Source organism: Neopsephotus bourkii, unplaced genomic scaffold (genome assembly GCF_033783945.1).
Source record: "Neopsephotus bourkii isolate Nb327-2 ecotype Australia unplaced genomic scaffold, CSIRO-AGI_Nbou_v1 NB_1707, whole genome shotgun sequence".
Classification (NCBI taxonomy): Eukaryota; Metazoa; Chordata; class Aves; order Psittaciformes; family Psittacidae; genus Neopsephotus; species Neopsephotus bourkii.
This window is the reverse complement of record NW_026902181.1, coordinates 7697178-7725146: the sequence shown is the minus strand read 5'-3', so window position 1 is coordinate 7725146 and position 27969 is coordinate 7697178. Positions and strand designations below refer to the sequence as shown.

Sequence of the window (27969 nt, the reverse complement as noted above, 5' to 3'; positions counted from 1 at the left end):
TCAGCATTCATCTCCCCAGACTTCAAGTTACTGGCTATTCCCAAATCAGCCTTCTTATTCAGGGGTTTCATTCTTACGTGGTCTTTCTTTATGTGCTCTTTCAGTTAGAGATTGCTAGGGGTTTTGACAGTAATCCTGAACCAATGTCATGTAACTGAATATCATGAAACTGGATCCTTGCTCACAAAGGCACATAATTTCAAGGAGAGGCTAAAGAACTTTAGACACCTCAGTTACTCCCCATTTCATCTGTCCTTGTGCCATCATTTTCTACAGTTTCTGAAGTGCAACAGTTAAGAAAACGAGGATATATGTATGGAAGGAAAGGAAAAGTGGTTGAAAGTTATCCCAGAAAAAAATCTGTGAGAATCTATGTACATTCATAAGTAGTGCTGCCTGATAAAGCAGATCTTTAGAAACGAACAGTTTCTGTCAGGAACAGGATTTCCACATTGGTACACATTTGAGGGATTACTTCAAGTTAATCCTACTCCACTCCAGTGACCCAGACTCCCACCATTGACTGAGGTGTACTACATGGGCAGCATGGACCTCTGATTTGGTTTTATTTAGGAGGAACGCTGCCTTCATGCTCCAAGACCCAGAGCACAGTAAGTGGAATGAAATATGCATGACTACATAGACACAGAAATCAAAAAAAGTAAAAATGTTATTCTTATTGATCTCTGTGCATAGAAGCAAATCATGGCCATCTTTAAAATATGAGATTGGAAGGCATGCTTTTGCTGTGGAGCTTTCCCCCACCCAAACATGTAGTCTAAATCTGTGACCTAACAAAACCAAGCCTGTCCAACTGAATGCATCTTTAAAGTCTGTAGCATAAAATATTGCTGTAGGTTTTGTGTTCTACACTGCTAACAACAGAAGTTGAAATCACCAAGGTTCCAGTTACTTTCTCTGACTTCCAGTACCCTGAATTTTCACCACACACCTCTTCTTTCTACTATAAAATTCTGCTACAAGATGAATCATTCTTTTGATCCTTACAATCTTGCCAAACACAAGTAACAATCCACTGCAGCTACATAATTGTTCTATTATGTTTACTACACTAGAAAATTACTGAAAACTGAAAATGCATGGACTTTTTTTTTTTTTGCCAAGAACTGGTTCAGTAACTAAGACAAAGAATTTGGACTTAATGCATGGTCATAAGGACAGTACAGAAGGCACACAGGTGTTTAAACTTCATAGTGTCATAAAGCAAGTGCTCATGAGCCCTGGTCCTCAGTGAGAAACCATTGTAGCAGGCATCATTGCATTGTCAGGTTTTTTTTCACTGCTTTTTGAAACTAGTGTTTCCTTCGCATTTGTGGTGTTGACAGCTGGCATCATACAGCTGAGTAAATTGATCTGGATTTAACACATTGCCTAAACCTTCTTTCATTAAAGTATATGGTAAATCTTTGGCTACAAAGGGGAGCATGGGCTAAGGGCTCATTAAACCATTACGATTTATTAAAACAACTTCCTTTAACACATAGTTCAGTCTCAAATTGTAGCTACACCTTAGGAGTATTTGGAGCAATCTAATTTCCCAAGGCATGAACTAGGCTAAGTCAGTTTTGTGCAGCACAGCACATTGCTCTCTGGTATGAAGCGGAGCTGCTGACTCCAGCACATACACTGGCTTTCACCTGAACTCCAGCCTCAGACTTATTTAGTAATAATACTGGTAATAATAACAGTAATAACAGAAATGGAAGAGGGGAAGGAGAGCAAAAGACGGGAAGACAGAAGGACTTAAATTCTTTATGTGAAACAGCCATCCAAGAGCCAGAAAGATGTGTAAACTTCCCTTGCAGGAGCAGGGTTGCATACAGCATCAGTGTGTACTGCCATAAAAACAATAAACATATTCAGATATAATCAAGGAAAGTTAATGCTGATACTATGATTCAAAGCTTTTCTCTAGCAAGTGGATTCAAAGAGCCTTGACAACACTTACTCATGCTGTGACAACAACTTGAGTGAATTGTTTCTCTGTATTTTCACAGGGGAAAATTAGTTTTCTTGCTCCAGACTAGGAAAGGACTTCTCAGAAAATATTAAAATAGTTGGGGACTGAATACAATATGATTCTTTTTTTCACCTTTTTGATTTTTAACCTGAGATGGGAGGAGGGAGTAGCCTAAACCCAAACAAAGTTAGCAGGATCAAGGACTGGTGAAGGATTTAGCATGCAGAAAAGGTTGCTGAATCTGCTTTGTTGTTCTTATTCTTGCTTATCTTCCAGCTTCTGCTTCCATAAAGAAAAGATTCAACACACAGAGACAGGCACGATTTCTTGTTAGTACAGTTTCAGTTCAGGACATTGAATTTATGGCAAATCTGGAGAAGTCTTTATTAAATTGTTTTCACAATGAGGCTAAATTGTTTCTGAAAGCAGGAATCAGTTTCGTTATGCCTGCCTGAGAGATAGTGCCAAACTCATTGAAATTGAGATGACTGATGAACCAGGAGCTGATGCCGAGGGACAATGCTGTGTTTTAATCACAGGAGCCAAATGAAAGCTTATTGCCCTCATGAGCACAGCGCTGCCACAAGGCAGGCTGGTTGTCAGTTTTCCCTTCCAGCCAAGAGCTGGTTTGCAGTTTTGCCTATGCTTTGTTTCCTTTCCTTATGGATGGCAGACTGCAGGCTCTGTGAGTTGGAGTGGGAGCCTGCTTGTCCTTGGCAGTTCTACCCCAAGCTGACTGGCATTACAAAAGAGCTGGATATCAATGGTTTGTTACAGCTGAATGACTCTTTTCAAGACCAGGAACCAAACATTTGTGCTTTACCAAACACAGGCACTCTCCCTAGCCTTTTTGGCTGGCTAGCATTTGTGTTAGTGCCCAGAAGCTTTACATCTTTGCTGCTGGCTGGAGGTAAATTGCTTTCCTTCTCTTGCTGATCTCTTCAGCAAGACAAGACTCTTCCTCGTGGGAAAAAACTTGTGTGTTTGCTGCTCTGGTATCTATGGAGGTCAATGGTGGCTTGGCCCTGGCTTGACACCAGGTGCCCACTAAAGATGCTCTATCACTGCCATCAGCTGGACAGGGGGGAGAAAATATAACAAAAGCCTGATGGGTCCAGATAAGTATAGGGAGAGATCACTCACCAATTACTGTCACAGGCAAAACAGACTCAACTGAGAGAAGTTAGTTTAATTTATTAACAATCGAATCAGGGTAGAATAGTGAGAAGTAAAAGACGAATCTTAAAAATACCTTCCTTCCACCCCTTCCTTCTTCCAAGACTTTACTCCAAGTTTTCTCTACTTTACTCCTCTCATCAACACAGGGGGGCATGGAATGGTGATTGTGGTCACTTCACCATACATTGTCTCTGCCACTGCTTCCTCCTCAGGGGAACAAATGTTCACACTCTTCCCCTGCTACAGCATGGCTTCCCACAGGGTCACAGACTCCTTCAGGCATTCACCTGCTCTGGCATAGGGTCCCCCACAGGCTGTAGGTGGATATCTGCTCCACCATTAACCTCCATGGGCTCCAGGGAGACAGCCTGCCTCACCATGGTCTTCACCAGAAGCTGCAGAGTAATCTCTGTTCAGGTGCCTGCAGCACCTCCTCCCCTCTTTCCTCACTGACCTTGGTGCCTGCAGACTTGTCTCTCACATATTCTTACCTCTCTCTCCAGCTTCAATTGCAGTCACTCAGTTAATAGAGTCCTTTTAATCTTTTTAGTCAAGTAGCATTTCTTTAGAGCTTTATCTTCTGAAGATAAAGCCAACAGCCCAGAAAATAAAGGTCCTTTTTGCTCTATTCTACAGAGCAGACCTGGAATATTAGGGGAAACTGGGATCACCATCACTCAAAGGTTACTTGTATTCAGCCTCTCCTGAGGGTTCCGAGTCTTGAACTGACAGGCATAAACAAATATGGGTTTTTAAAGAGCTTTTTTCTCAGCCAAGTTAACACATTTAGAAATTATATTGGGCACCTTTGAAGCTTTAATCTGCCCTGCAGTGGGAGGGTTATGTGCAAAGATTGTGGTGTTGATAAAAGTTAGCTAATTTAAGATTAGACTTGCAACATAAATATTATGATATTGCCAACTGTACCTACATTCATATCAAGGTAGATGAGAAGTATAGTAACAACTTCCCATTTTTGAGAGAAATAATATATCTTTCAATGGCTGAAATGTGTTATATTCTCAATTTGCTTTAACAAAATGCAATAATAATAATAAGTGGTTCCATTTTGAAGAATAATTTGTAGCATCGTGAATAGGCTAGATAATCAGTACATGAAATTTCCTTTTTCACCTGATTCTGATCAGACTGGATTTGCATCTGCATTATTTCTTTCTTCATGACAGAGAGTTATAAATAAGTGTGGATTCATACTTGTAAGAGATCTGGAAGATCTCTTCTGAATGGTGTTCCATTGACTTTAACAGGTTAATATCTGGGATCTTACTCTATGACCACTGAAATTAACAGTAATTTGACATAATACCTCTTCTGCTGTGTTTTTTACAGTTACTCATGATTTTTCTGTTATAATCTCATAAACCTTTCAAATCTCTAGCATACAATCAGATTCTCTGCTTGTACAATTTAGGTGAAATATCAATTGCTCCTGTTCCCATCTAGTTTGGATAGTACAGTCCTGTATGCACAATAAACCAAGAAAAAGTACGATAGTTACAAAGTCTACAGTGCAGTATTTATTGCAGATGACACAGGCAGTGGCTTAAAGGTTAGCCTGATTTTATTTTAAGAGGCTTGTCTTTTTATTTGATATCAGAAACACAGTAGGCTAGATTTTTCTGCCAGGGTAATGCGGTGAAACCGTTCCTATTTACAGCAGCAGAGAAATTTACACAGAATTTTTAAAGCTTCCACAGCAGCATATAATTAATGTTTTTTTCTATAAAAATGTTGACTGTTACACAGTGTGTCTGAAACCAAACAAACCCTTGTGAGACAGAAGGTTCTTATTATTAGGACCACAATGATTTCCTTAAAGAAATCACATCCATAATTCTTCCAGAAAGGGTCAGTGCTGTTATTTTTATGGGGTTTGGCTAAGGAAAGAAAAAAAACACAACAGCTGGGAACATGAAGAATTAGGGAAGTTTAGTCCAAGTTCTCAAGCTACTCTCTCCATTGTATAGCTTTAAGCTGGGATATGTATAAAATCTGCCATGATGTACCCTAAATATTGGCCTGTATACAGGTCAAGCTTAGAGGTTCAAATTCTTTTAAAAGTCATACGTTCTTTTAACAGCTTCTTCCCTGCCTTGCTGTGGAAAAACTAGTTACTGATCAATAGCCTACAGAGCATAGGAAACTGTTGGTCTGCTGTGAATGCCTCAGGGTTTGCTGGTTTTCATGTCTGTATTGCAAACTACTAATGTATGGAGACATTTCAAGCCTTATTTCCTTTGCTGCTAGCATCTCATAATGGTACAGCTAACTCCAAAATTAAAAATCAGTCTCTAGAAGAGATCACACCAGTGAAACAGTTTGGGGGAGGCAGGGGGTAAACATGTATCATAGATAAGCCAGAATGCCACTGGACAGGAAAATCCACCATTTCAATATGTATTTATTTCAATTCAATTCTTTTGTTTTTTTTTTTTTTTTAAGGGAAGGGAGGGAAGGGAAGGGAAGGGAAGGGAAGGGAAGGGAAGGGAAGGAAGGGAAGGGAGGGAAGGGAAGGGAAGGGAAGGGAAGGGAAGGGAAGGGAAGGGAAGGGAAGGGAAGGGAAGGGAAGGGAAGGGAAGGGAAGGGAAGGGAAGGGAAGGGAAGGGAAGGGAAGGGAAGGGAGGGAAGGGAAGGGAAGGGAAGGGAAGGAAAGGAAAGGAAAGGAAAGGAAAGGAAAGGAAAGGAAAGGAAAGGAAAGGAAAGGAAAGGAAAGGAAAGGAAAGGAAAGGAAAGGAAAGGAAAGGAAAGGGAGAAAAAATAAAAGAGAAAAAAAAAGAGAAAAAATCCCAGAAGTGCAACTGCAACAATTTTAAATTTAAAAAAAAATCACATTTGATTTCCAACATGATGTTGATCACTGAGTAATTTAAGACATTATCAAAATTCTTCTTCCAACAGGAAAAGCTTTCTGGTGCTCCAAGTAATACTTTTGCTACCCTCTGAGGTACACAGTGGCACAGACAAGAAGAGGACTAGTAGATGCTTTTATGTGTCACCTACTGCCCACAGCACTGTCATAGCAAGTGAAAACTCAACATTTGCATTTTTTTTACGGGGGAGAGGGGCTAGGGGAGTGTTCTGTGCTTTGAAAGAATTTAGCTGCCTGCCTTTGCTATGCAGAGCCGGACTGATTAATTCTAGGTCTCAGAACAACATTTTTAATTTTGTGAAGGGAATACATTTCCTGTCTTGTGGCATCTCAACAGCCTGAATTCGCAACGGCAAGAATGGTTCGCCCTCTCATGCCAAGTTTGTTTTGAACTATGGTTTCCACAGAAAGAGTTGAAGAAAGATCTTTCTTCAGCGACTAGGAGCACGGCAAACAGGGTGGGCAAACAGGGCAGGTCGAGGCAGTTTGCACAGCAAACAGGTTGGGTGGAGGCAGTTTGTGAGGCAATTCGGGCGGGCAGGCGAGGGGGATGGTGAGCACCCGTCATATGACCAGGGCCCGGTCTGGGAGCTCTGCTGTGGCTGCCCCGGCAGTGGCCGCCGTAGGCACCCACACAGAGATGATGAGAGGGGAGGCTGCAGCGCAGAGCTCGGAGTGTAGAGCACTGCTCTGGTGAGGGAAGGGTGCACAATGGGCAGGGCTGCACGCGGTGTTCCCTAGTGCAGGCCCTCCTGCAGGAGGTGGCTGAGCTGCGGGGCGCTGTCAATAGGCTGAAAGGTGTCAGGGAAGCTGAGAGAAAGCAGGAGTGCTTGCTCCAGGCCCAAACTGTGCAGGGGCCTCAAGCTTCCGCTCTAGCTCATGAAGGAAAGAAGGAGGCCGTTAACCTGGGAAGATGGGAATTAGTGACCAAAAAGAAAAAAAACACAAACAAACAAACAAACAAAAAAAAAAAAAAGCAAGGGGCTTCCTTGTCCCCATCCAGAACTGCTTTGCTGTCCTACGGGGGCTAATGAGGATACATGCACCATGAACAACCAGCTGATGCACCGATAAAGAAGATCACTACTGATGCTGGCAGGAAAAAGTGGCTGGTCACAGTAGTAGGGGACTCTACTTTGAAATGAACAGAGGCACCCATCTATTGGCCTGACCCGGTCTAAAGGGAGGTGTGTTGCCTACCACGGGCATGGATCAGGGACGTTGCAGAGAGGCTGCCTGCTCTAGTAAGTCCCACTGGCTGTTACCCACTTCTAGTGATCCATGTGGGTGCTAGTGATATAGATAGCAGCAGCCCGGAGAACATAAAGAAGGACTACAGAGCCCTGGGAGAGGTGGTTAGGGGCTCTGGAGCTCAGATAGTCTTTTTTTTTCAATTCTCCAGGATAAAGGGGAGGACCTTAAAAAGGCTGGGAGCATTGGCCATGTTAATAAATGGTTAGAAGGGTGGTGCCATAGTCAGGGGTTTGAGTACCTAGAACATGGACTCAATTTAGTAGGCCAGGTCTACTGGGGGCTGGTGGAGCTGGTCTGGTAGGAGGCTTGCCAGGCTAGTCAAGAAAGCTTTAAACTAGATGTAGTGGGAGAGGGAGTCATCATTCCATCCCAACACACCCAGTCAGTTGCCAGCACCTATAATAAATACTTGGAGCAATGTAGATATATTCCAGCCACCCCAGCCAATGAGCCGGCTTCATTTGGAGCTTGTCTCAGATGCTTCTGTACAAACGCCTGTAGCATGGGGAACAAGAGGAATTAGAGATGTTTGCATGTCTATGGGGATATGATATAATAGGCATCACAGAAACATGGTGGGATGACTCTTATGACTGGAGTGTTGGAATGGAAGGTAACAGGCTCTTTAGAAAAGACAGGGCTGGCAGGCGCGGAGGGGGAGTTGCCCTTTATGTTAGGGATAGGCTGGAGAGTATGGAACTCTGTCTGGGGACAGGTGAGCAGTCAACAGAGAGTTTGTGGGTCAGGGTTAAATGGAGAACAGAAATGGGAGACATTACTGTGAGGATCTGCTACAGACCGCATGGTCAAGAGGAGTCTGGATGAAGCACCCTGTAAATAGACAGGAACAGCCTCACGCTCACAGGTCCTTGTTCTCAGGGGTGACTTCAACCACCCTGATATCTGTTGGATTGACGGTATGGCCCAGCATAAGCAATCCAGGAGGTTCCTCGATTGTGTGGAAGACATCTTCCTTCTGCAAGTAATGGAGAAGACGACAAGGATAGGTGCCATGCTTGACCTCGTGCTCACCAACAGGGAAGGGCTCGTTGGAAATGTCACGCTTCAGGGCAGCCTTGGATGCAGTGATCATGAGATGGTCGGGTTCGAGATCCTCAGGACAATGAGAAGAATGTGCAGCAAGCTCACTCCCCTGGACTTCAAAAGATCAGACTTTGGCCTCTTCAGGAGCCTGCTTAGTAAGGTTCCATGGGATATAGCCCTAGAGGGCAGGAGGGCCAAGACTGTTGGTTGATGTTCAAGGATCACCCACTACAAGCTCAGGAGTGTTGCATCCCAACTAGAAGGAAGTGCAGCAGGAGGGCCAGGAGACCTCCTTGGATGGATAAGGAGCTGCTGAGGAAAATTCAAATGAAAAAAGGGGCTTATAAAAGGTGGAAGCAAGGACAGGCGGCCTGGGAAACATACAGGGATGTCGTCCGGGAAGCTAGGGACCAGGTTAGGAAAGCTAAGGCCCAGTTAGAATTAAACTTGGCTAGGGATGTGAAAGATAACAGGAAGGGATTCCATAGGTAGATTGCAAGTAAAAGACAGACTAGAGACAACGTGGGCCCTCTCTGGAAGCTATCAGGAAAACTGGCTAGCCTGGATTTGGAGAAAACTGAGGTTCTTAATGACTTTTTTGCCTCCATCTTCACTGGCAAAGGCTCTGACCGCATCACCCAAGTCTTGGGAGGCAGACACAGGGACTGTGAGAATGAAGACCTTGTGCCCACTGTAGGAGAGAATCTGGTTCAAGACCATCTTAAAAACCTGAATGTACACAAGTCCATGCTGGCAAATGCAGTTGCTAAGCCACTGTCCATTATATCTGAAAACTCATGGCAGTCAGGTGAAGTTCCCGGTGACTGGAAAAAGGGAAATATAACCCCCATTTTCAAGAAGGGGAAAATGGATGATGCAGGGAATCACAGACCAGTCAGTCTCACCTCTCTGCCTGGCAAAGTCTTGGAGCAGATTCTCCTGCAAGGCATGCTAAGGCACATGAAAATCAACAAGGTGCTTGGTGACAGCCAGCATGGCTTCACTAAGGGGAAATCCTGCCTGACCAATTGGTGGCCTTCTATGATGTGACTACAGAACTGATGGGGGTAGAGCAGTTGGTGTCATCTACCTGGACTTGAGCACAGCATTCGACACTGTCCCACATGATATTCTTTTCTCTATATTGGAGAGACATCAATCTGTTGGATGGATCACTCGGTGGATAAAGAACTGGCTGGATGGCTGCACAATAAGAGTTGTGGTCAATCGCTCAATGTTAAGCTGGAGACCAGTAACGAGTGCTGTCCCTCAGGGATCGGTGTTGGGACCGATCTTGTTCAACATCTTCATTGCTGACAGGGACAGTGGGATTGAGTGCACCCTCAGCAAGTTTGCTGATGACACCAAGCTGTGTGATTTGGTTGATACACTGGAGGGAAGGAATACCATCCGGAGGGACCTTGACACGCTTGTGAGGTGGGCTGATGCTAACCTTATGAAGTTTAACCATATCAAGTGCAAGATCCTACACTTGGGTTGGGGCAATCCCAAGCACAGCTACAGGTTGAGCAGAGAAGAGATTCAGAGCAGCCCTGCGGAGAAGGACTTGGGGTGCTGGTCAATGAGAAAATGAACATGAGCCAGCTTCAGTGTGCGCTCATAGCCCAGAAAGCCAACCGTATCCTGGGCTGCATCAAAAGGAACATGACCAGCAGGTCGAAGGAGGTGATCCTGCCCCTCCACTCTGCTCTCGTGAGAGCTCACTTAGAGTACTGTGTACAGTGTTGGTGTCCTCAACATAAATAGGACATGGAACTGTTGGAACAAGCCCAGAGGAGGGCTACGAGAATGATCAGGGGACTGGAGCACCTCCCCTATGAAGACAGGTTGAGAAAATTGGAGCTGTTCAGCCTGAAGAAGAGAAGGCTGTGTGGAGACCTCATAGCAGCCTTCCAGTATCTGAAGGGGGCCTATAGGGATGCTGGGGAGGGACTCTTCATTAGGGACTGTAGTGATAGGACAAGGGGTAACGGGTTCAAACTTAAACGAGGGAAATTTAGATTGGATATAAGGAAGAAGTTCTTTACTGTAAGGGTGGCGAGGCACTGGAATTGGTTGCCCAAGGAAGTTGTGAATTCTCCATCCCTGGCGGTGTTCAAGGCCAGGCTGGACAGAGCCTTGGGTGGGATGGTTTAGTGTGAGGTATCCTTCCCCATGGCAGGGGGGGTTGGAACTAGATGATCTTAAGGTCCTTTCCAACCCTAACTGTTCTACGATTCTATGATTCTGTGATCTTTTGGCAGTTGACTTCTAAAAAAGAGTAGTAGGAAAGGGACTTTCCCCCAGGATATGCAGCTTGAGGTGATGAGTCACATTGGAAAGCTTACTTTTCCTTCAGATTAGTTGAATGATATATACTCCATTTCTTCCATACTATGGGGTCTTCATTTGAGAGCTAATTAGAGTTGTGACAGGATAACATAACTTGGTGGTAGGTGGCCCATGAAATAACAGTGTCTAATTGCATATTTGCTGCAAAACACACAAAAATGTGGTGTCATAAACTAGCTGATGGAAAATCCACCATCCATTTATGTGAGCTGGGGTGATAGGCTACCTTGACTAGCTGGCTAGTAGAGTTTTCTAAATGCAGATCTACTGAAATAAATTCTCACTTCCCACTGCCACAAAGAGAGATTGATATATTTCAGGCTGACATGTGGAAAAGGATTTTTTTTCTTGTGCACATGTTGCATTTTTATCTGTTCTTCCTTTGCTGGGTGTTAGTGAAAAAAAAAACCTCCCTGGCAGAGGAAAAAAGTCTTTTCCTCTATAGCAAAACAGCACAAGTGAGAAAATAGACTTTTATTCACTTTTAGGTGAAATTAAAATTTATATTTTTGCATATGAAATTGTCTCTGAGGTAAGCCTGGGAGAAACATAGATACTGAGTCTCTTTGCAAAATATTTATTGCTTTAGGCAACTTTATAGCTTTCAGTGCCTCATATTTACATGCTTTGTGACATAAATATTATCTTTAAAAGTTTTTGGTCACCTGTATTACCACTCATTTAAGAGAGACAACATTGCTGGTTTTGGACTGTTTCCATATAGAACATGAAGTTGATTCAAAAACATATACAGTAAAGACCAAAACATTGCAAAAGGCAGGTTTCTCTATTGTAATTATAATTTCTGCATTCAAAGGTTATCTGAGCATTTTACAAACAAAAGTCAACTAGGACAGCAAGCCAAATGTACTGTCAATTATCTGAATGTACATGGAGATTAGGCAGGTAGGGACATGATGATTCAGATTGGCACCTTGAGGACTCAAGATATTGTTAGTACAAGCTACCTGGAAAAGAGTGGGCTAGTGAATCAAACTTATGAAAATATGCTAGTTAATAATTTACTGTCTATAAATAGACTTACTCCAGGTGTAAAATGACCTGTACTCTGAGATAAGAGAATCCATTTTTAAATACTGCTCCTTTATTGAAGTTTGCAGCCAGGGCAATAAGAAAAGCGCAGTTGCAACTAGGCAGACTGGGTGTGGATCTTTTTCTTTGAACACATTTGTAGAGTAATGATAGATTCTAGCTGCAGGCCACACTTTCTGTGTCTCCAGAGTCTTGTTTGAAAAGGATCAGCTAAAGCTGTCCAATCAAGTTTCAGGTCAATGTTGTACTTGAGACACGTTCAGATAATGAGCCTTGTCCCAAGGAGATGCCAGCCTAATATAAGGAAAATAATGGAAATAAAAATTATCTCTTACTTCTGTAAGATACCTCACCCGGCAGAAATTATCTTTTTTGTTTGTTTTTGGGGGGTTTTTTTACTATAACTCATACATTTTCCTAGACCTGTTTAAACCATAAAAATGATCTTTGAAAATGGCTAAAATGTAACTCTTCTGATGTCTAAGCCCAAATGGAGAGTCACTTCATAAAGATATTTCTGATTTCCTTAAGGTAATAAAAGAACCTTGAATAAGAAAGCTAATGCTAGTAAAGGCAGAACGTTTAGTAGGATAGATATTCTGAGAAGGTAGGACTTAACAGACAAGTATTTTATACAGGAACCTAGAAGAAAATTCCTGTTGAAGGGTCCAGATGTTTTCTTTGTTTTCATCTTTGTAGAAGAAATGTGTGATGGAAGAAAACAGAATTTTTCAATAAATATCAAATATTGAAGTAATGCTGGGGAAGTTAGTCTGACTACAGTTAATTCAGAAAATGTCACCCTGACAACCTAGTTATATCTAGTTTTACCTTGATAATCTAGTTTTATGGTTTGATTTTAATCTGGGGAAATCATATTATTTCTGTCATTTTTTAAAAAATGTTTCTTCTAATCAATAAGATGACTCCTGAAAGTATCTTCTACTTCAAATGCAGCTGAAACTGCAGGACTTTCAGAATTTAATTACCCAAATGTTTGGCCAGGGGAAAAAAAGGCTTACTTTACTGTTCTTTTGAGAACTGATCCAGTTTCATGACATGCTCAGGACTTTACTTTCATGTGTGGTCTACCTGACCTACCCCTGTGATAAAGCATGCAAGAAAGGAAGCATCTTGTATTTCTCCTTCCTCTCAGTGAACTCAGCTGGTGGCAGGAGCCGAGGCTGTGTTTGGCTAACAGCTTATTCTGGCTTGATTCTTTGTTTTCTTCCCCACTTCCACAAAGCCACCTATGTCCTAAGAGGGGATCCCAGCTTCAGAAAGTAGATCCACATCTTGAAATTCCCAACATAAACTGTTTTAATTTGAGCATTTGAGTCAGGCTGATTTGCATTATCTATCTTATGGATGGCAGAGTTCTTTAATATACATGGTAGCTTTGAACAAACAGCATGATGAAGAATATAAATAGCTGTTCAAAGAATATAGAAGAAAATTAAAAAAAAAACCAACAAACAGAATCATAGAATAGTTAGGGTTGGAAAGGACCTTAAGGTCATCTAGTTCCAACCCCCCTGCTATCGGCAGGGACACCTCACACTAAACCATATCACTCAAGGCCTCCTCCAACCTGGCCTTGAACACTGCCAGGGATGGAGCATTCACAACCTCCCTGGGCAACCTATTCCAGTGCCTCACCACCCTTACAGGAAAGAATTTCCTCCTTATATCCAATCTAAACTTCCCCTGTTTCAGTTTGAACCCATTACCCCTTGTCCTATCACTACAGTCCCTAATGAAGAGTCCCTCCCTAGCATCCCTATAGGCCCCCTTCAGGTACTTGTTTACTTCAACCAAATACTAATGCTGGGATATAATTTGTTTGATGTATAATTTGTCTGAGATGACATGACAGGCTAGTGTCAGAAATGACACAGCCACTAATAGCCTGAGGTAGAAGATATCATTCAGTTATGAGGATAACTAATGTGATTAGAATACATGAAATCTTAGCATGTATTTGACTAGAAGGCTCAGATATATTTGGTGCATGTCAGATTCCTTTCTGCTAATGCTTAGCTTCTATTTTTGTTGCTTAAACAAAAGAATAGAAACTTCTCTGAATTCTTATGTTACAGTTAAAGATTTTTAAATTTCACCTAAAATAAATTATCATTCAATCCCTCTCTCAAATCTATGCCTATTTAAAACTTTTGGAAATCATAGACTAAAGTTAAAAAACTATACCAACCTCCAAAGTTTTTAAACTCCAGATTCCTTATAATTTTAAATTGGCCATTAACTTTATATGATGAATATGTGAACTCGAGCCTTAGCCCCAGTTCACATATCAATAAACGCACTTTTTAATGAGTTTTGAACAAAATACTTCTATACCTTCTTATGATTTTCTTAACATGAGTAATAACTTATTGTGTTGGATTGATTCTGGATTGATACCAGGTGCCCACGAAAGCTGGTCTGGCACTCCCTCTCCTCAGCTGGACAGGGGAAAGAAAATATTACAAAAGGCTTGTGGGTTGAGATAAGACAGGGAGAGATCACTCAATTACTGTCATGGGCAAACAGACTTGACTTGTAGAAATTGATTTAATATATTATCAATCAAATTAGAGTAGGATAATAAGAAATAAAACACAAATCTTAAAAACTCCTCTCCCCTACCTTACTTTCTTTACAAAGAAAGTATTCAATATATCTTAGCACACTAATAGACTAACCTTTTCATCTTTGTAATTATTGTGGGCATTACAGAGCAGCATTGTTTCCTTAATGTACACTCCCTTACTGACAAATGTGCCTGTCTCATTCTTCCTGTCTTTCTTTGATTCTGCTGTATATAAAACAGTCCCATGCTCCTACAGCTTTGTGTGAAAAGTCATGTGTTCTCTCCAGATAAGGCTAAAGCATCAACTAAATCTTTGCTAAATCATATATAAGATTTTAGCCTAGGCTGGTAGCCAGTTAGCATTTATCTAGGTCTGCTAGTAGCCTGTTGAGGTATTCGGCCTGTTGGTGTATGACTCTACTTGCAAAGTGCAGTTAAAACACTAACACAGGGTTTTGGCACAACTTCTCCCAGGTCTGATCATCCGTACACCAAGGCCATCTCAGCTTATCACATTTTTTGCTGTCAGTGCATCTCTACTTGCACGTGTCACCGGAATTTCTTTGACTGTGTTCCGCACCTCTTCTACATTCTCTGACATTCCATAGCAGTACTCACTGGCACATAATCAGAAAAACTGTGTCTTTTCTGAGCACCATGGAAACATATTAATTCTTTTCATCTGATTGGACTTTCCTTCTCACTGTAGTGTGAATGAACTATTAACAAGGGCAACAGTGGTACCTATCTTTTCTATTTAAGACAGGTAGAAAATACCACTATATTTGTGTGAGAAGGTTTTGTGATTAACTGGGAAGGTTTTGCTGGCATGGCAATGCCTTCTTTCTCAGACATTGGTCTTTTTGTCAGCTCTCACTACCAAGTAATCCTTTGAGCAACACTGTTTAGCAGTTGTGGGCTTCTGCACACATTATCACTTTATGCTGTGGTCTGAACAATTCACTTTTGCTTTTTTGCTGATGTCTAACAGAGGAGAATGCTGTTCCACTGCAGCTTGGCAAATCTATGAGTTACTAGTTTTATTTACCAGTGAATGGGGACAGGGTGGATGGAGGTGGGTAGTGGTGGTGATTTCTCCGAATCAGTGGGCAGTGGCAAGCAGTAGCCATCAGCAGGGCAGCAGGCTGTTTCATTGCTTGGACCTGTGTTCCTGGTAAAGGGTCAAATCTCCAGCTACAACCACTCCCTGCCTCCTGATTCTCCTTTCTTGGCTGGAGGACTCTTTGGGACGCATTGTTCCCTCATGAACCACCCAAGTACCCAAGTACTAATTGTTTAGTAAATTGTTTTAGTAAAACTTTAATTATCAGTTTATTACAATTTTAATTACTAGAAGACTGGCAGATACTGAGGTCAGACTACCAAAGATATATTATTTTTAATAATCATGGAATCTGATTTCTGTTCATTCAGGAAAAATATGTTTACAAACATTTATAAGGTTTTATTCCTGTTCTAGGTAAGATTCATGTGAAGAATCATAAGGCACTTCTAACATTTACTATGCAGCCAACTTGGATTAAGCCTTGCATGAAAGATTTTATCTCTTGGTTTCCAAATTTGCAGAAGGTCTTATTATTACACTTAAGTGTAAAAATGCTCAGGAAAATCATTGCCTGCAACCAAAAGACAGAGAGGCTTAGAAAATACGACCTTAAGTGCAAAAACTTACACATGGAACGGACTGCTGCAAAGGGAACGGGAATTATTTGTTCCTTTTATCTGCAGTGAACAGGACAAGAAGTAACGAGGCTAAATTAGATCAAAGGAGATTTATGATAGACATTAGGGAAAACTCTTTAATGGTGGTGATAATTAACAACTGAAATAGTTTACCTTGAAAGAACATGGGCTCCCCATGGTATAGGATAATGAATGCTTTCATGTGCCTATATCAACCATTAATCTAAGTTAGAATGAGACTATAGATTAAGTCAGTTGTGATTTTTTATTGAATTAGATGCAGGATTGGTGATTTAGATGCATTTACATAGTGCAAATGGTTTGATAGAATAGTGATAAGGCAAAGATAGTATTACAATTCTGAAGTACATATTAGAATTAAACCTGCTGGCTTCTCTTGTTTTCTCTCTAGAAAACAATTGCAGGGTGTTTGTGTTATGGACATTTAGATAGATGTTTGTAAAATCTTTTGCTATGAATTGTAGAATTTTAAGTTCTTTTACCTGTAGACAGTGAGAAACATTTTGTGTTCTGCTTAGTGACACTGCTAGAAAGCAGAATTACATAACTGTTCTTTCATGAAGACAGGACTTTTATACTTTTGGGTCATTGCACTAATAATCTATATCTGGTCACTGATGGTGAAAGAACATGTAATCTCTTTTACAGAGATGTATCCAAGTCCTTAGACAAAAGTTTAAGGTGTGATCTAATCGGTTATATTAAGGAATATTCAAATCAGTTATTAGCTTCCAATCAAACTGCTTAGTAGATTATTTTAACCAATTTTTCCTGTTTATAACACTGTGGGGCATCCTACTCCCACTCACAAATAAAGGTTTTCGCATTTCACAGAAAAAATTATGTACTGGTGCACGAGAAAGAAAATATTTATTACATAAAATTGTTACCTTCTTCAGAGGACAATGGATTTTACCACCAGCAGGGCCTTATGGCTTTGAAAAAGTAAAATAAAGTCAGAAATAGAAAGTACTTTTGGAACCAACAGCTATTTTACAAGATTTGCACATATATGTGTATGTCTAAATAATTTATTTGCAGGAAATTTTTTTAAAGGACAATATGGAGCTGTGCTTCAGCCAGGGATCTGCATGAAGACAAAAAATAAAAACAGCTGGAAAGCAAGAGAGAGAATCCTCATGTGTAAGTAAAACATCAAAGGAAAAGCAAAGGCAAGTGGGCAGGCAGAGAAGGAGGGAATGGTTGGCAGAAGAAAATAGAAGGAAGGGAAACAGACATGAAAGTAGAAATATAAACGACATGAAGCTTCAAAGAACTTCTCAGAAGAAGACCAGATGCTCAAATTTGATACCAGGGATCAGGAAAAAAAATCAAATAAGAATCATGTAATTCAAACTGACAGAAATACAGGGCTAAATAGCTTCAAGAGCCAAGGCTGGAGTATGCCATTCCTTCTCAATATTTTTAGAGTACTTCTAGAAACCATCTCCAATCAATGAACATGAGAAACTCAGAGGAGCATTGAACGAATTGCAGAGAAGCAAGGCAAGGGCTGGAGCAGCTAACATGAAACAGAGGTTCTAGTAATCAGGAGCGGTGGCAACGTTGTCCCTTTATGGACTTCTATTCTTCTTCATAAGAAAATAGTAAGAAAGTCACAAATCCAGGAAACTGTTGAGGATCTAATTAGGACTGGAGCAGGAATTTCTATTAGTAAACAGAATAATGTTTATGAACTGTACAGAATAAAACAAAACAAACAAAAAACCCAAACCCAAACTAACCAACAAACAAAGAAAAAACACAACAGGAAAAAAAAAAAGCCCTAAATAGCCGTCCCAGGATTTGTCCATAGTTAAGACTGTAGACCCTTGAACCCTAAGTATGTTAGCAGCTGCATTTAACTCCATCATGGCCACAAATCAGGCCATTTGTAAGTGCACAAAGAGAATTACAGCCATGAGAATGACTCTGTTATGATGATCTGAACTCAAGGGAATCCCTGGCCATAGCACTTTTTTTTTTCTAGCAAGCCTTAAGGAAACCTGTTTAATTTTAGGCAGTTAAAGAGTTCAGTACTGAATTCTAAGAGCTGTTTGTTGACTCTGGATATATTGTTTCCATCCAGAGGCTGCATAAAATGTTAATGACCATATCTCTTATTTTCTCAGTAGACTAGGAAGCAGAGATTTAGGCAGCTAATTTATTATCACATGAGCATGCAAATGAATATGTCATTCTCTAAGCCTAAAGTAAGAAAATTCCATGGAAGAAAAAGATGAATCAGAAAGAGATACCTAATAAACTGCTCCTAATAACTCTGTGATTCTCCTTTAGTGAGCCTCTTATTTTAAAAGGATATATGTTTCCTGCATATAGCTTAAGGAACACTTTTTGTCCTTCTGGCTAGAATACAGTCAGACAGAGATGGCAGATGCAAACATCAAGAAGGGTAGTTGGTGCTAGGTTTTCCAGACTGGATGTCAGGTCAAGCTCCTCTTCATTGTGTGTAGGCTGGCTTGGCAGTTACAAGCAGACACAACCTATCATTAGTGGGACACTGCAGTGCATAAATGCCTAAGTGGCTTGAAGAAACTAAGTAAAAAATAAATTTTTGATGCAGGTGATAATTGAAAAACAGAGAAATCACTGTAGGATCTGAGAAAACCTGAAGAGGGTTGGGAAATGGAGGGAATATGAAAACAAAGGAGATTCATAATGGGTAAGGAGAAAAGGAAGCACGTAAGAAGATTCAACCTGCATTAATAGCATTCAGTCCAAAGGCATTGAACAGGACTGTGTTCTGCACAGTGCTCACAGTAGCACAGAACATGGTAGTACACCATGTAATAGTATCTGCCAGCATGTAATATAGATCTAGTGTTAAGAAAACTGATGAGAAATTTGCTGGAAAGGAGTATTACAGCCTATATCAGACAGAACTATAGTATGTCTACTGAGAAATCTAACCCACAGGCAGTCGGAGACTGACAAAGATTTAAAAATTGTGTCAGGAATCCGAGACTAAACAAGAGGTCTGAAGTGACTTTTCTAGTTATATTGCTGTTCTTTACTACCATGGTAAACCTGCTGCTAAAACTACAGTTAAGCAAGTGAGCATCAAAGTCCTAGTGCTCCCCTTGTATTCTTCTGCATCACTTCCCACTACTTTGGCCCACTGTAGCCCAGGTTTGGTAACTCCCAGGCCATACTGAACTCACAAATCCTGTCTTCTATCCTGATAGGAGGAACTGTAGCAGGCGATTTCTGCTGAAGCTGTAACACAGTCCTGAACTACAACTAAAACACTGTGGTTACATGTCTTACAGTACAACTAAAACACTGTGTTTACATATGTCTTACAGATATCTGTCCTTTATCTATCCAAATTGTAAAAGCTGAAACTGGGGAAGCTGTGTATGAACATTCAAGGCCAGCCTGCCTTTGTATGTAAGGCACAGGTTTCTCTTTTTTCATAATCCAGCTGAACAATTACAGATGTTCTTTCTTCACCTAACTCTGTGTTATGTCATAGGCTAAAGAAGGAATGAAATGTGTCCATCAGGTATTTCTATTCCTTCCCTTCCTGCCATTAGTTGATCCCCTAGGTCTCTTTTCCTCCCTTAGTCCTTGTATAGCTCAAAGTAGCTCCAGGTCATAGGAGAGGGCAATAGGAAATCCTGAAGTAAATTGTATACATTCAAGATCCTATGTCTTTGTTAAACACAAGACTATATAGAGAGTGATATAATAGGAAGTCTCCTAACTCTGTGAGTGGACCCAATTTCAACATATCTGGGTTTCTGCAAAGCAAATAAATTGTTAAGCCTAAGAAAGTAATTACATTTTTCCATCCTCAGTATCCCCCACTAAGGATGTGTGCAATTAATATCAGTTGTTAATTATCAAATGTATTTAACAAATTATCTAGTCTAGGATCATAAAAAATATGTAGTATGGACCTGTGACATCTGTATCCTAATGTAGTGTTAATTTCTTTTGTCTATTCAAACTCTTCTACAAGACATTAATTAGTATTGCAAAAGACGTTTCTTAATTTTATAGTGAAAAACACAGCGAACCTCTTTCATAATTCCTACCTTTCTATTTACCTCTATTCTTTTATTCTAATTGGGTAGTTCAAAGTTAAATAATTGTGGGATATTTTTCAGAAAAAGAATAGTAATGGAGTCAGTTGTTTCTTTGGTGCCTCCCCATTACTTTAGTAACCATGTGAAAAGTGATGTTTCCACAACCAGTAGGACTTAACAGAAATATTTGGTAATTTTTTGACACCTTTCAGTCAGCACTCAGCGCAAAATGGGGCATTTTTAGTGTTCTGCTTTTGGCCAGTCTTAAAGGAATGGTTTAGACTGAAACCTAGGTCTTGTAGCAGCCTTCTCTCTGGCTTGGTTGCTCAACCATTCTCTGCTGCTCCTGCATGTATGTCCTCAAGAAAATTGAGACAACTGACAGCAAAAGTCGTTATGAGTCTTCAAGACAGACCAACCAGGTCTGGTGCCAAAGTGCACTGGCATGGAGCAACTCTTCCTGTGGTGGTAGTTAGCTTGTTAAATCTGGCTCAGTGTATCTTCACATGCTACCGTGTGGTGCAGTACTGGTGATAAAAGGCTTAAGTTTCTGCTGGAGGAAACTATTTTTTGTACCAGGATCTGAATGTGGTTTTTAATGTGTCTTAGGGTCTTGTGCTTATAACAATCCACTCATTTCAGTGAGATTTCATTAAATCTATAGTTACTTTATATTGCCTTGAGGGTTTCTTTTTACTCAACAATTTTTATAATTGTTTTAGAGAATAGTATTGAACAAATCATAATAGGAAATGTAACTGAAGCTATTATCCCAGCAGTTGGCCAAGCACATTGCATTTTAAAACACTGGGGAATTCCAAATGGAGCATATGCGTATGATAAAGATAAGAATGGACATTTACAGTAAGAGTATATAATTTTCTTGTGCTCCTCCTAAACTGTTTTTTGTTGCAGATGTGAGATAATGATATAATCTTGTACTGGGATGCCACAAATTATTTGTTGTCATGCTGAATTGAAATAATTGCTTTCTACAGAATGACTGAAATTGCTTATATCTCTTTATGAGAGATGTCTTTCTTAAAAGTATTGTAGAGTTAGTAAAAGACCATTTAGATCTTCCATAAAAATAAACACAAAAGCTAAAAAAGAATTTAAAAACTTGGCCAGAATTTTCTCTAATTTTGGGCCATTTCCAAGTTTATAATGAAAATGGAAAGTTTTTGAAGACAGTCATTTCTGCTTAGCAGAAACTATTTTTTTTTCACCAAAAATACTTAATTTGAAAATTTCAGCCATCTTTAAAACATTTGATTTCAAAGGGTTACTTATTTGTCCTATCTACATATATAGAAGGAAGGATATTACATTTTTGACCAAGTAGTTTTAATGTCTGCCTGGCAATGTACAGGAATTTTTAAAAGCATGCTGGGTTTCTTCAGGAAAGAAAGCCAATATCCTCAACAGTATTGTGTATTTATTAAAAGACAGAACCAATTGAGTTTCTGCATTATCCAAGCTTTTTCTAGTTTAGTGGGGTTTTTTATTTGGGTTTTTTTGAGAGAGAAAGAGAGAGAATATGCCATTAGCTATTTTTATTTCCAATCCTCATTTCTGAGATTGTTTTGCCGAAGACAATTCATTTTTTTTTTTACATCCCCAGTAGTGCATTTACTTCACTGGGGATAATCTTGCTGCACTAAGCTGCAAGTCAGCACAGAATATAGGGGATGTATTACAAGATCAGGTAGGTGAGAAGAAGCCTTCAGTTGTCCTAAGTTTTGAAATTCTCCATAGGTGCAAGAAAATAAGTGGGAAGCAAAAAAAAACAGAACTACTCTTTGAATTTCTCCCTTCGTCCACCTGGATGTGTGATTTACTTGTTGCTCCTGTTTCCAACCCAGACAAATGACTGACAGTTATTTTGGTAAGACATCTCTCAAGCAGTCTTTAGTCACACATGGGAATGAGGGGACAGAGAAACTGAGGGCACTAGATGAAAAACACCTACTAGCTGTCTCAGTGTCCTCATGGGTGAACCCTCTTAACAAAGCACATTGTCGCATAAAGAAAATTCACCCCTACGCATTGAGCATCCACAGGGGGGTATCACTAAAGGAGCACTGATCTTCCTTTCCTCTTTCTCCAATCTGGCTGCATAGTCCTTTCAGCAGAGGTCCAGTTGCTCTCCTGAGCATTGGAAGATGCACCCTTGGATGATGATGGGGGAAGGTCAGGGCTGAAAAGGACAGGGCTACCTTACAGATCCTGTGATGATTTGGTGCCTGAGTTTTGACAGTGGTGATTCTGTAGCCCCTCACTCTCCTTACTAGCAGGAACAACAGACATCTGGTATGAGGTCCTTTGGTTACATCCTGCTTCAGTAGAACTAAAGCAAAGCTTGCTGCCAGTCAAGAACAAGCCTACTGCAGTACACTGCAATTACAGCTTTTCCTTTTCTTTTTTCTTTATATCTGTATATTAATCTGTGTATGTACCTTGGGAAAGCTGGCTGAAATCGAAAGTTCACTATTTCTTCCTCCAGCCACATTGTGTCAGTTACTCAAATTAAAATACAGACCTGCTGTGAAATAGAAAGTGTTCCTCAACTTGCAGCGATTTCCCATAAAGATACTGTACCAATCAGTTCAATACCTGTGGCTTCCTACTAAAAGCAAATGATATTTAACACCTTCTAACCAAGCATACAAGGATGTATAAATTAAGCAAAATACTTTTTTTTTTACCTTTTGCCTTTAAGTGACCACTCTGTCTCCATAGAAATATAAAGAGAATTTTTTTTTCCTTTTAGAGGTAGCCAATGAAAATAACTAGATTTTAGCTACAGCACACACAAATTCTTCCAGTAATAAAATGGGTTAATTTTATACTTAAAAATCAGTTTTCTATTTGACTTGAAAGTTTTAGTTGTATCAGAATCTCCCCTTGGTGACTAATAAAGAAATGTGCCCAATACGAAACCATAAGACCAGTGACATTTGGAATCAGATTGGATTTCGAGTCATTTGTACTTCAAGAAGTCTATGTGTCCCTTGAAGACTATCAACACAGGAACTGCTAGTTTAGATGGGAGTTATTATTTCTGAGTTCTTTCAAAGAAACTTATCCTAACAACAAGTGGAGACGTCATTTCCGTGGGACAGTAGATTGGACTCATTCAGGAACTCATTTACAAAATTCATTGCCTTCCACTAGAAATTCCAGACATATATCTATGGCCTTGTTCTCCCTAAAACAAATGTAGAGCTGGAAAATGACTTGAAAAACTCAGATGTATAAGATGAGTTGTCCTTATTATGGGAGAAGGCAAAAACCAATATTACAGATATTACCCATGCTTTGTACTGTTCCGCTAAAAGGTGCTTGATGCTGCATTAGAGAGCTGCCTTTCTGATGTTCTGGGAATGTAAGGCCAGGAGGCTTCTCAGTGTTTTTGTAGTCCTTTTATCAGACACAGAAGAACATTTCTTCTTCACTCCCCAGTATAGCGAGCAAACATATCTTTTGCATATTTGTCTTCATAAATCTTGCATATTTATCCTTTTAATTATGCTTATTGGAAAATATCCCACGCTGATTTCTTAGGGTATCTTGCATTAGGATAGAAGGATGATAATAACATTTTTGTTGCATTTGTATGCTGCAATCACAATAAACTGTTTACTTTTTCTGAACTTTCTCCAAGATTTTAATGAATCATACCTTTGCATTCACCAAACTCAATTTCCTCCAGTTTTTCCTGTAGATGTCTCAAAATCCTTATTCTTCCATTTTGAGTATTAAGGTTTTCCTGTGTTTTTAGTTCATATATCCCTGTGGAGCTCTCCATCATCTAATTCCAAAGAATGAGCCCAATCTTCCTTTTGTATAATTTAACTAATTGCCATTAAATTTGAAGATCATTTACACTAGCTTAAGACAACATCTGTTATGCCAGGATGTTGTATGGGAGTTGACATCTCAATGGACTGTGTAGCTTCTGAGCCCACTAAGGATGTTTCCATTTGTGAACTGGGAGCAGAATTTCCTGCTAGTCAGGTTGCTTGCCAGAAGGGATGTTCACTTTTGTCCATAGCTGCAGTGGAAAAGCTCTGTTTGGCTGCTTATTTTTGTTTTATGCTATGTTCCTTGAAGGGACCAACTGAGCAAGGCACAACACTCTAGAGAGCAGGAGAAGGTTCCTTCTTCCCAAGGTATGAGATTGATCATAGAAGTGGAGTTTCTGTGGCACAGGAGAGCTTAGAGAGTTTTAGCTGATAGCAGGGAGCCCATAAGTCATTCATAGACTGAGATACTAGAGGAACAGACAACAGATATCTAATTCCATTCTTTATTGTAGTTTGTACTTATTTGCTCTTTATAGCTATTAGGAGTTATAGGCCAGCTGATTCCACATAAATGCTCTGGAAACTTTTTTATTTAAAAATAGACAATATCACCCCTGAGTTGTCAGGTATGGAATGCAACCTAAGAGGGCATGCACAATGATTCAGCTATTTCAGACTTGATTTCCTTTGGATCTCATGAGTGAATATGCCCTGGTCCTGCTGATATGTGACTGTTTATTTTTTAACTCAGTTCCACCACCCCTTCAGCATCACTTCAGTGTCTGATGAGTCCCCCATAACGATTTTTCAATAAGACTATCCTTGGCTTCTGCTGTTAACAGTGATGCAGCAAGTCTACCACCTCTGAGATTACTATGTGTTCTATGAACATGCATTCTATATCCTACAAATTTTCTGGCAGGACTTTTTTTCTGTTGACAATAAATATTTGTCAGCATTTTTTATTACATTTGCTAGTTGCTTTTCAATGCCCTTGTTGCTGTTTCTTCTTTTGTTTCCAGACCTATAAGCAGTGTACCTATTTACATTCTTTCCCACCCAATCATTTCCAGGTTCCCCTCTTTTAAAGCTACTCTTTTAGTCCATGTTCCATTAAAACCTATCTTATTTGAGTTTTAAATCATTTCAGTCTTTGAAAGATCACTACAGGAGAAGGTCCAGGCAAACCCTTCTCAGAGCACTGGGAAATTAAAGGTCCCTTCATAATGCTGTTCTTCCTCTACATCCTATTAAAGGATCTAATTTGATTTCTCAGTTCTCCCAAGCAGGAGTCATCAGCAGCCCACCATCTGCACAGATCAGAAAAAAAATATGTTTCTAACATGCTTCAGCATAGTATTTTATTTCAGCAGTTCCCACGTAATAGAGAATGCTTCCAGAAAGATTCTGGCAAAGACATTTATACTTAGTTAATCATTAGCTTTTGTTTTCAAATTTGCAAATAAATATTTTTTTGACCCTTTTGAGTACCTGTTCTCTTTTAGATATTGTATGCTTCTCGTCATTGATTCTTCCACCCACCAGTGTAAATCTCAAGACAGAACATCCATTGATAAGTTCTCTCTGCGTGAGCCTGTACTTTCACTTGAAGAAACCACACAGGAAATTAGACTCTGCTGTCCACTTTGTTCTTGGCATCCATGCAGCATTTATAAAGCTTTAAGGTCTCATTGCTTTAAAAGAAAACACCGTAACTACTTAACATCTGGCAGACTGAAAGCTTACTGTATGAAAGAAGCAAATCACAGTATCACAGTATCACAGTATGTTAGAGATTGGAAGGGACCTCAAAAGATCATCTAGTCCAATCCCCCTGCCGGAGCAGGAACACCTAGATAAGGTTACACAGGAACGTGTCCAGGCGGGTTTTGAATGTCTCCAAACAAGGAGATTCCACAACCTCCCTGGGCAGCCTGTTCCAGTGTTCCGTCACCCTCACTGAGAAGAAGTTTCTTCTCAGGTTTAAGTGGAACCTCTTGTGCTCCAATTTGTACCCATTACCCCTTGTCCTTTCATTGTTTTCCACTGAGAAGAGCCTGGCTCCATCCTCGTGACACTCCCCCTTTATATATTTATATACACTAATAAGGTCACCCCTCAATCTCCTCCAAACTATAGAGACCCAGCTCCCTCAGTCTTTCCTCATAAGGGAGATGCTCCACTCCCTTAATCATCTTAGTTGCCCTGCGCTGGACTCTCTCCAGCAGGTCCCTGTCCTTCTTAAACTGAGGGGCCCAGAACTGGACACAATATTCCAGATGAGGTCTCACCAGGGCAGAGTAGAGGGGAAGGAGGACCTCTCTCGACCTACTAACCACCCCCCTTCTAATACACCCCAGGATGCCATTGGCCTTCTTGGCCACAAGGGCACAGTGTCGGCTCATGGTCACCCTGTCGTCCACCAGGACCCCCAGGTCCCTCTCCCTTACACTGCTCTCTAACAGGTCGTTCCCCAGCCTATACTGGAACCTGGGGTTGTTCCTGCCCAGATGCAGGACTCTACACTTTCCCTTGTTATATTTCATCAAGTTATTCCCCGCCATTTGGTAAGCAAATACTCAAGTAGAGTACATTATTGACAGGAGGCAGGTTCCAGACCGCACTGACCTCAAAGTCAGCAATTCTGATCATCCAAAGGGGCAAACCCTCTGTGAGAAGAAGTCTGAAAATCACGTGGTGCATCTCTATTTTGCAGTGACCTCCCATGATGGCTGTCCTAAGAAACTGTTAAGATGTGGAGGCTTGTGAATGCGTGAGCTCAAATGAGACTATATTTTGAAGCAGTTCTTGGAAACAAAATTAACTATGACTCTTAATATTTTTGTATCCAAATGTAGCATAGCATTAATTTTTAAATTATTTATTTTTCCTCTAGTCACTTATTTATAAATATACAAGCTGCCCTCCCTCACCCAATACATGTAGACACAAACAAATCGTTTCCTCCAACAGCCTTTAAAAGGAAAGACTGAGACATCTCTGTTCCTAAGTACTTGGAAGCTGCTACTATAAGGACTTGATAATTATCAGAGTGGCAAGAAAGAAGCAAGTCTTAATATGGGTTATCATATTTTCTTGAATAGTAGGATCTGCAATAAAAGTTAAATCATTCTTCACATAACAAGGAATTATGGCTGCAAGACAAATCAAATGGTAGAGATAGAGGCCAGACAGTAACAAGTTCAAAACAGTAGTGCCTTTTTTTGCTAAAGAGCAGAAGAAGATGTAACTGGGTATCTGGGTGCATTTCTGGACAGACAAAGACATGATCTGTGCTGGTACCAATTGTATTAGCAAAGTGTGGAGAACATCTAAAGACTAATTTTAGGTGGTAGTACTAGGAAAAATAAATGTAGAAAGACAGACCTGGAAGGTAGATTCTGGGGCCTGGAGTCCCAGAACCTTCACCAATTGCACCTCAAGATCTCTTCATAAATATACTAAGAACCCTGTTCACAGTAGGTGTGTTTTATTTGCCCTTGATATTCCTTCTAACAGCTTATTCAGTATTTTCTCACAAACATTGTTTAAATTTCCAACCAAATTTAATCAGTTTAAACCAATCTTGTTTTGTTCTTGCTTCTTCCTCTGCACAAGTAATTCTTTTCTGTACTCAGTGATATATTTACAGACAGCAGGTGTTCTCAGGCTGGGCTGAGCTTAGCAGTCTCTTCTGATCATATTGGGTATTCCCCAGATGCCTTTCCCTTCCCTCTGCACCTCTTAGAGCTCAAGTGCCTGGCTGGGTGACCATATGCAACTGAGTGGCTGGCATTGTGGGGACACTGCAGATTAACAAGATCCTGTGGTGCCCAACCATCAATCGTTTTTCTGAGCAACTGTGTTTCACTGGCAGCAGTAATCAGTTACAGATCCACTGTGATCTGGTCCTCATCAGTAATTTCCCACGGATGAGCCCCTAAGTGCCACTTAATAGAACTCCATCTCATTTCACCTCCTATTTATCTAATCACTCACTTATGACTGATTTTCTTTTATGGAGATTTTACCTTATGAGA

The 27969-nt window shown here is 40.3% G+C and overlaps 1 long non-coding RNA gene across 1 annotated transcript; it reads right to left on the bottom strand.

The window, feature by feature from the left end:
• Positions 1-11783: 11783 nt before the first annotated feature.
• LOC133224588 (uncharacterized) lies at positions 11784-14201 on the bottom strand. The gene is made up of 2 exons (XR_009728890.1): positions 14112-14201; positions 11784-12047 (listed from the first exon to the last, which is right to left on the bottom strand). It is a non-coding gene; the product is annotated as an uncharacterized LOC133224588 (long non-coding RNA).
• Between the last annotated feature and the right edge of the window lie 13768 nt (positions 14202-27969).